Below are 9,454 nucleotides of genomic sequence, written 5' to 3'. Positions count from 1 at the left end.
GGTCATTCTTCAGCCCAAGATGCAAGCATTTGGACTCCATCCGAATATGGCAGTTGAACTCTTATAATAGGCTTGGCTCTGGAAAATGGGCTTATCTTGGGCAAAAAAACGCAAATAAAGAAGAGCTTCTTGTTTCCAAGTGGAACTCGAATGGGCTGCTAGCAGATTTGTTGGGGATGGCAAGTTAACACCGTGGGTAGGCTTGCCTTTCACTCGCTCTGGCACATTTTGGCGGAACGTCAACGTTATATATAGTGGAATTCTAGAGGTAAGTTAATGTTTTCAAAAATCCAAATGGAAAAGGATTTGCAAAAATATGCAGATTAGAAGCTAGTATCTCAAGTTTTATGAGAGAAAGAAGAGGAAGAATCGGCGAACATCCTAAAAAATGGTACTTTTGTCTCAATCCGATCAAAAACAAACATATTCTATTGTGTGTTGACCACCGGGAAACGAATGGATTAAGATGAAGACGGACGGTTCAATTAGCGAGCATGGGAAGGCTTGTGGAGGTTTAGCAAGAAAAAGGGGATATATGCGTTCTCTCAAGCAGTTAAGAACAAGACCATACTCGAAGTCGAGCTCTTTTGCATCTGAACATGTATTCAAATAGCAGCTGAAAAGGAGTGTCAGAGGATTTGGATTGATTCGGATTCCCTAACGTAAGACATGGTCTACTCTCAAGATCCCAAAGTCCGCAGCTAAGGAAAGCCCCTTCTTCATAAGATCAAGAAAGTACGAGCGTCTTTCGAAGATTGGAAAATCTCCCATACTTGGAGAGAAGCAAACCAACCGGCCGATTTCCAATTGACTATGCTTAGTAGTTGACATCTTTGGTCTTCACATTTTCCCTTCCATTTTGTAAAGTTAGTAGAAGAGGATAGATCCGGTAAATTGACGAATGTCAATCTTCATTTTTGTAGATTAATACACTGGTAGGGGTCGATCAGGCAAATCCCAAAGCTGACCCCCGAACAGCTGCCGGACTGCTCTACTGATCTTCTCTCTCTTCAGAAAAACGGAACCTTCTCAAAGACTCCCTTTGCACTGAGAACACAATTCAGAACCGTCCTTCTCACAAGAAGGCAAACCTTGTACGTTGATCGAATCTTCTTTCGCATCCAGAAGAGAGGCTGTGGGCTATCCGAGAGAGTGGTTCAGGTGACTACCGGAGTCATTGATTAAGCAGGTCAGATGGGCTTAGTAGGGCTCGAACCTACAATATCACCGTTATGAGCGGTACGTTTCAACCAATTAAACTATAAGCCCAATCGGATCTCTACATGCCGGGAAGAGCGGACAGAAAGAGGAGACCTTTGCTCTATCTCCTTCTTCCTCTTCCAGGGGCCCCGGAGGGGTTCTTTGGCAAGCCCTATTAAAGAAGCTAAGTGACTTTCGTCACTCAAGTAGTGAGTTTGAGAGTGACCGTTAGGGCGACCACTTGTACTTCTAGGCCTTGGCGACCTATATGTTACGCAACACAGCTTCTCTCGATTCAGTAAATCAATAGTTCAAACCAGCCCACTAATAGCTTAGATAGTGGCCCTTCCACTTTGGTATAGTTGACCCTACCTATTGACTCAAGGTTCATAGGAAGGGGGAACCCAGACGTAGTGGGATGTAGGCTTCAGTTGTTTTGGTACTTTTTCACTACGTCTTATTATTTGTTTTGTAACCGGCTTTTCACCGGCAGGTCAGTAGGCCTTTTAGAAGGCGAACAAACGAAAGTTCTCCGCGGGCGCTAGCGCTATCTTGTTCGCTTTTGTCAACTGAAGTCGCGCGTAGCGCCAACTAACTGATAGCTGATAGAGCGCGGAGCCCCTTCTCTAAGCGAGCAGAGCCATTTCTTTCTACTGTCGTCAAAAGAAAAAGAAAAGTACTAAAGGCGAAGGGCATTCTGTTGTACAGCTACTTTGGTATAGTTACAAAGGTAACCGGTAGGTGACTGTTGAATCGACAGTAGTTACGAAAGGGGGAAATAGCTCAGTTGGTTAGAGTGCTGGTCTGTCACGCCAGAAGTCGCGGGTTCGAACCCCGTTTTCCCCGCCCGATCTTCCTCTTCCTGCCCGACTCATTTTGAAAACACTGGAAGCTGCTGATCCCAGCGTAGCATTCAAGACAATTGTTCCTTCTTCGGTCTCCCTCCACCCCCTTCGTTTGTTGTGGGTCTCACCGCAGGCACTTACTTAATGAATGAGTGAAGATCTTCCTTCCCCCCTTGTGTCTTACCAAGGACTGAGTTCCCACTTGTGGCGGAAAAAAAAGTATACCATCCCACCCGGCCTAACCCGGGGGGTTAAGGTTCCTCTCGGAGACTGCCAGTCTACAAGAAGCTGGCAGAGCTTTAGCCATTGGACCACATCCATCCATCCTCCTACCTAAAGACGCCTTTTCTTGTTCGTTCTTCGAATTACGCTAGTGGAGACTAATTCCTTCCGGCTAATGAAGATACTACCCCAGTCTTCCCATTCATTCCCAGTGGATCCTTCTTATCCCTTTTCATTGAACGAACCAAGTTCACCTATACGAGAGTGAGGAATAGAAATCCTACAATCAACTTCCCACTTTTGATGTCCCGTTTGACGATTCTGCTGCGTCTTTAGAAAAAAAAGGAGAAGGACAGGGGTCGCTAGTCAGAAAAGCTATAACTATCAATTCGAATTCTGAATGAATCAAATCTCCCCAAGTAGGATTCGAACCTACGACCAGTCAGTTAACAGCCGACCGCTCTACCACTGAGCTACTGAGGAAGAACGGACTTAAGGAAGCTGACTCTCGTTCTTTGGCCCAACCAACCGCAGACCGAAAATCCAAAAAGTGCGTCACTTTTTCTCTTTCACATACACCGGGAGAAAGGGTGACGATAGCAATCCCCTTTGCCTCCCCGGCCGGGGCAGGACAAGGGGGGCGGCGGTCAACCATCAACTCTCGATATGCATATTGATCAATCGATCTCCGCGTCCTGCCAGTTCGCTAAGTAGACTCACTCTACCGAGGGGCAACTAAGGTTGGTTCCTGCCAATTCCCTTGCTGATCAGCCTTGGAATTGGCAAGTATGAGAGAGGACTCTCTCTGTCTCTCCGAGTTTCAACTACTAAGTGAAGTTAAGTAGCACTTCCGCTATTCTAAATGTGAATAGATTCCGATCAAGCAAGCAGGAGAAGGTGGTCCTTTCATCTCTCTGTCTGCTCCATGCTCTATAAAGGATCATGAGCAGGTTTAATGCTAGAAAAAACGAGATCTGCCTAATCATTTCGGTAGATGAAGTAGTGGGAGGTCACGAAGGAAGTAAGGGGGCATGTTAAGTTGATAATTTCGAACATTGTAGCATCCTTTTGACGGTTGGGCTTTGAGTTGAGAACTTTTAAGAACTCTTAATATGAAAATACACAATCTAAAATGACGCATCGAGCGAGACCATTCTGTTTCATTGTGAATGAAAGACGTTTTCGACCAACAACATCTACTCATATCCAGCTTCGTGTCATTTTTGAACACTGCGATTACCAAGCAGCAAGCGGGGGAGAGTCAAGTCAAGTACAACACAGGACTGACGGGGTGGGGCGCGCCAAAGCAACCCGGGACCCCTCCGGGGTCACTACAAAAGCGCTGGCGCCTTCTTTTGAAGGTGAAAAACTACGCTAGCTAAGAAAAAGAAAAGGGCTGCGCTAATGGCAAGGAGCAAGAAAAGGGCAGCTAGCTCGAAATCCGATAAATCGAATACCTCCTGGCTTCAGTTATGAGAGAGAACTCCAAGGCAGGATAAAGACTGAGTTGGATTCAGCCGCGTGGGGAATGAAACAACATTCATGGAATGAGTTGAGGCAAAACCTCCAGCTCTTTTTGAGAGTCAGGGGCTTTAAAAGCGCTTTAAAAAGGGATGTCTGCATTACTGGATTCACTATATCAAATTGTAGTAAAAACAAGGGGCCACGTAGACTATTCTGAGGTGGTATGCTAAATCCATGATCAACTGATGTAGCTAGTGTGACTAAAGCAGCAGCTATTGGCTTAACTGGTTCTAAACTCTCCCACCCGATAAAGGAATTGAAAGACTACCCCGGGCCACGTAGACTATTCCCTTCCGCGGACATTCTTTTCTAGAAGGAAAGTAGCAAAGCCGAACGCAAATACACATGCAAATTGCGTTGACTACCTCATCACTGTCCAAAATGGGGGATACCGCTATTCATACATGGATGGACGAGGGACTCCGCTGACAACATCAGTAGATGACTTTTCTCGCGGAATGCTATTAACGTTGGAAAAAAACATAGCTCTCAAACTCACCCTCCGGGTGATAGGTAGAAGCATTAGTACCTAACGGAGCGGTATCTAACCAAAAAGGGAGGTGATGTTCTTTTTAGAAACAGGATGGAGCATGGCTTCCTTTCTTCTTAGATACATTTCATTCATTCCATTTCTCTATAGTTTACACCAGAACATCTTGCTAATCCTGACAGATCTCGAAAAGGGTGGGGGCACTAGAACCAAATCTACATACACATCGAAACTTCCTATCTCAGCCAAGCTAGCACCTTCATCCCACCAATGCATTGTACGACTCTCCACCCCCTTTTACTCCCTCATGAAATCCTAATTTCCCGCAATGAAATTCGATTTCGTTCATGTCGGCGGTTGGCAAAACGGCCCTGATATCCGGGACTGGTAAAACATGGGTGCCCAATTTGCTTTTCCGTGCTCCGCCTTAGTGCCCTTATGAAGGCGGCGGGGAGTCCTTAGCCTTTGAACCAAACTCTAGGGAACGCTCAATTGCCTGACGTCTCAACTGCAATGGTGAACTCAGTGACATACACTGAAATGGATTGCATCTATTGTTCCAAACAAGGCTGATATTAGCATAAAAGCCCTTCCATGCAATTTCTTGCTTCGCTCTACAGACGAAAGTGCCGGATAGTCAATGGTAACCAGAAGATCTATGGTTTTCGAGAGAAGGTAATTGGAAAAACGATTCATTCCTTTGCTTTCTTTCAGATATCTATTCAATAAGATGATCTGACCTTACCTGAAAACTAGATTCATGAAGAAGCCCAAAAAGTGTCGGGCTTAGTGCAGCCCAGTTCCTAGCCAGTGTGGGGTTCTGCCATGGATATTCGGTCCACTCCAGAATTCCATTCATTTTTCAAACGTAACTCGATTGACTCAATTCACAAACGGCAAGGAAGTCAAAAGTGACGCTTACAGGTCGTACGACAATTGCTTCTCTTCCGGGACTACATACATCTTTTCTTTAACAACTACCATACAAGCTATTCGCTTAATACATGCTAGTAGGTAGGCTGGTGGTGGAGTATTTATTTTCGTCTTTTTTTGGTCTGTCTGTATTTCGGTTTTGGGATGGTGCGAATCCATCTATCCACCATTCTTTTATCTTTCAGTAGTGTCAACCTCAGTTCTGGTTCTTTATCTTGGAATACTCTCCGTTGTCCTGGAAGCAATGCTTGAAAGAAAGCGTAAGGAAGCGTCAAATCAGTATGATGTATTGGCAAAGCCAGTAAGAAGGGAATCGAAAGTAGATAGGGACTCCCACTGTAGATGTGGTTTTATACCTTGATGAATTGGTACCTTATAGCATAGCGAATTTATTTTTCTTTCAAAAGGATATATCAACCTGTAGTGAAACCGGGCCACCGAGCTTGCTTTTACCGCTCTTACAGCTCTCTCTCTTCTTTTTTATGGGTAGTTTGGCCAGAAAGAGAAAGAGGAATGTACCCATTTCTATTTATCCATTCTCATAGAAAGTACCAAAATTTTTTTTGAATGTATGGAGCAGGCGTATGAGTTGATATCTTCAAGAGTCAAATCCTTTTCTTGCCCACCCAGCCATAAAAGAAAAAAATCGTTACGAGCGGTCTTAAACCCTCACCTCAATCTCAAAAATGGAATTGAAAAGCTCCAATTTAAATAATGGTACCGGGGAAATACCCAGGGAAGAATCATTCTTTGAATCATCCAGATCTATCAATTTGCGAATTCAATAAAAAACGGACTGATCCTCGGAATACACCATCATCTTTCGAAGTGCGCAGTCAATATTATGTTATATTCAAAGAAACAAGTCAAAGAGTAAAGGCTTCGCCCTTCAATACCACACTTCCAATCGAAATTCCTACGAGATTGACGTTCGAAGAAAAAGACATGGTTTGATAGAAACTTTAAGTGGGTATCAAATAAACTGGAATGAATGGTATCAATTTATTCTTTTCTATACTGAATCTGCTTCGGTATCTCTTTCTTCCTTCCCTTCTGTAAACCAAGCAGTGACTAGCCTCTGGCACTCACTTTCCAAAGCACCAATTGACTTGCTTTCAGAACAACCCTGATCAGTTATACCTGAAATACCACCCGTACGTAGTACGCCATTCCCAACGCGGAGCGCCTTTATTTTCGTATTGAACTCCGCTAGGAAGAAAAAGTTAGACCGTAGCCTTGTCGAACAACCTCGTTTCTCGCTTTTGTCGATTGACTCGTGGGACTCTACTGAATTCCAGCATGGGTGTGGTAGATTACTGACGTGAAGCCGGACCTCTATGAGTGCTCTACATGGCCGGATCAAAGCTCCAAATCGTAATGTCGCGGCATACATAATCAGAAAATAGGATTCATGAGAGCGTTTTCTTTAGCTGTTCCTTAAGAAAGCTATCGACTTAACCGCTTGTGTTAAACATATAGATTGTCCTATTCTCTCTTTTTTTTCTCAAATGACCTATTTCACATAACCGATGTTGATTACAGATTTTGCCTTGCGTCACATTATCGTGGTGATCAATTCCTTTCGTGGATCGATTGAAATAACCGATTTTGGTGTATTAATTCCAGATAGGTAATTTTCCTCAAGGTCATAAAGATCGGTCATCTAGCGTGGACTTCTGACTCTAAGTGGAAAGTCTTTCTCATCTACCTCTTCCATCCAAAACCGTTTTTCCGCATTTTTTTCTGCCAAGTTACTTAAATCTATATCGGAGCTATAGGATCGGTAGACCCGTAAGCGAAGATGGTTCGCTCCCACATAAAGAGACGGATATTCGATGTGTTTAGCATAGTGACACTTTTTTTGGTGCCGAAACAGCCCCAATCCCTTTGGTCATTTCGCTTTTCGTGCCGGCCTGTATTCGGAGTTTCTTGGATTTGCGGTGCCTGAATGCCTTTCTCCTTTTTGGTGACGTCGGATGCCCGCCTTTGGCGCTCAGAAGTGGATTCTCCTTCAAAGAGGGCTTTTCCCCTAAGAAAGGGACATGGTTGTACTGGATTTCTAGTCCTATAGTGGAAGAGCAGATAGGATCACACCTACACGTAAGTTCGTTCGTTGGGTTAGTGGCCACCCGCACTCCAACCTATCTATATGGCAACAAAGCGAATGACAAGGCCAAAGTAGCTGACTCTTATCGCTAACTTGACTCGTTCTAAGGGCGAGCTTGAATACAACTCACAGAACGACTCCTCCAGGGGCCTTCAGGCACTCAAACAGATAGTGAGACAGACACCATCTATAGAACTTGAATGACAATACACCCATATATTCTAGCTAACAATCAGAAACTGTATCCAAATGGAGGGGACACTCTTCCTTCAGAAAGATGCCTTCGAAAGAAAAGCTCTTCCCCTTAACGACACAGCACATTTTCTCAAATGTTCCACGTTTCTCACCATATCCTCATAGGGCTGAAGCACAAGAAAGAGGATTACTTGGTTACCTTGCTTCCCTCGCCTAGGACAGTAGAAGGATCTGTGGCCGAAGGCGCCACAAACGAAGCGGGTCGCCTCTTTTCTGCAGATCTCCGCAAGATGACCCTTCTCCCCGCAACGATAGCACATAACGTTTTTCCCATGCTTGCGCGGTGAGGAGGACGAGGCCTTGAGAAGCTTTTCCACCATTTTTCCCCTTTGGCATTTGGATCCATGTTTTCTTTAACGATCTCCGTGATAGTAAAGGTTTTTTTGGTAGCCTTTGCTTTTGACGGCGATGAAAGAAAGAGAACCCCTCCTATCTTTTGATCGTGGTCAAAATCCTATCCAAGTCCCCTTTTTTCAGATCTTTCTCCTGGTTTTGATCATCACCGTTCACCTACTTGTTACGGAGATCCCGACCAATGCACAATCCAGATTTTTTTCGCTTTTTTTCTCCCATCCCATCTTGGACGGGCCCAGAAGCTTTTCTCATGTTTGAATGGAGGTCTTCCGCAAATGAATTTCCATATAGGAATTATATAATGTGCCTGCAGATATTGATTGAAAGCTTGTTTCAATTGAACGAGGATGTGAACGAGAAGGCAACAAAAGGGAGCTTGGAGCAAGAGGAGTCATTTAGTAGTTCACGAAAAAAGGCATAGTAGAGAAAGTCTGAGGAGCAGGAAAATTTGGTCACGTAGATCTTCTATTTCGCCGGAATTCGTTGATTGCTCCGTACTCATTTACAATGGAAAAACTCCTGTTCGTTGTAAGATCACTGAAGGTCATAAATTTGGAGAGTTTGCTTTTACACGGAGACGAAGACCCTATCGAACAAATAGAGGAAAGGGGAAAAAGTAAAGTCTAAGCGACATATGGATCAATAAGGAAATCCAATTTCGGTAATCCGAATCCCATATAGGTCTTTTCTTCATACTCGACCAGCCCTAGGTTGGGGATAATGAATTTTTCGAATCTTGTTGGGAGATGCTTCGCTCCGAGTCCGACTGGGACGGAATGGGGGACCCAGGCCCTTCAATGCCTCCCTCCGGATCCACTAACTCGGAAGAGCTATTCAAAGCTTTTCTGGCTGACTGTGAGGACGCCTCTGCATCCCGGGAGCAGACCGCTCCCCCGGAAGCTGTGGTCAGTCAAGAGCGGCATCCGAATCCCGCTCCAATGCCTGGAGTGGCAGCGGAAGCAGAACAGAACCCTCCTTCTTTTGATTGGGAGGGACGACCTCTCTCTCTTTGAGAGGAAAGTTCTCTACAAAAGGCCCGCGCCTGTCACGCCCAGATTCTGGACACATTGCGTGATATTACTCTGAAGAACGGAGAGGAGCTCCGTGAAGAAGACTATCGCACCATGCTTGATTTCATGTTGAGCCGACTCCAGTCCGACGTCAATCCCCGGGCGCTGAAGGAGCTCCTGAACAGACTCCAAAACGGTCGGGCACGATCTCAAACTTCTAGGGTGGCAAGGAGATTCCTCGACGAGGACTAGTGAGGCTATAGTACTTACTATGCACAGGACTACAAAGGTGAAAAGACAGGATGTATTCCGACGAAATGCCTTGGATGTGATGTGATCGGCAAGAGAAAGATGGAATTTGGTATAAGGAAGGAAATCAAACGCGTTGTTTGAGAAGGAAAAAGGGTAACTAGAGAAAAAATCAAAATAGGCTCTCCCTGGACTCTACGCAGGACTTCTTTCTAAGCCTCACATAATTTGAATTTCTCTGACATTCCATGTTTCCGAAACGGAT

The 9,454-nt window shown here is 44.8% G+C and overlaps 2 non-coding genes across 2 annotated transcripts; one reads left to right on the top strand and one right to left on the bottom strand.

The window, feature by feature from the left end:
- The first annotated feature begins 1,972 nt into the window (after positions 1 to 1,972).
- Positions 1,973 to 2,046, top strand: TRNAD-GUC. The gene has a single exon. It is a non-coding gene; the product is annotated as a tRNA-Asp (tRNA).
- A 632-nt stretch (positions 2,047 to 2,678) lies between these two features.
- Positions 2,679 to 2,750, bottom strand: TRNAN-GUU. Its single transcript has one exon. It is a non-coding gene; the product is annotated as a tRNA-Asn (tRNA).
- Positions 2,751 to 9,454: the final 6,704 nt, after the last annotated feature.

Source organism: Triticum dicoccoides, chromosome 7A (assembly GCF_002162155.2).
Source record: "Triticum dicoccoides isolate Atlit2015 ecotype Zavitan chromosome 7A, WEW_v2.0, whole genome shotgun sequence".
Classification (NCBI taxonomy): domain Eukaryota; kingdom Viridiplantae; phylum Streptophyta; class Magnoliopsida; order Poales; family Poaceae; genus Triticum; species Triticum dicoccoides.
The sequence above is the reverse complement of the archived record's forward strand: the minus strand, read 5'-3'. Positions and strand labels throughout refer to the sequence as shown.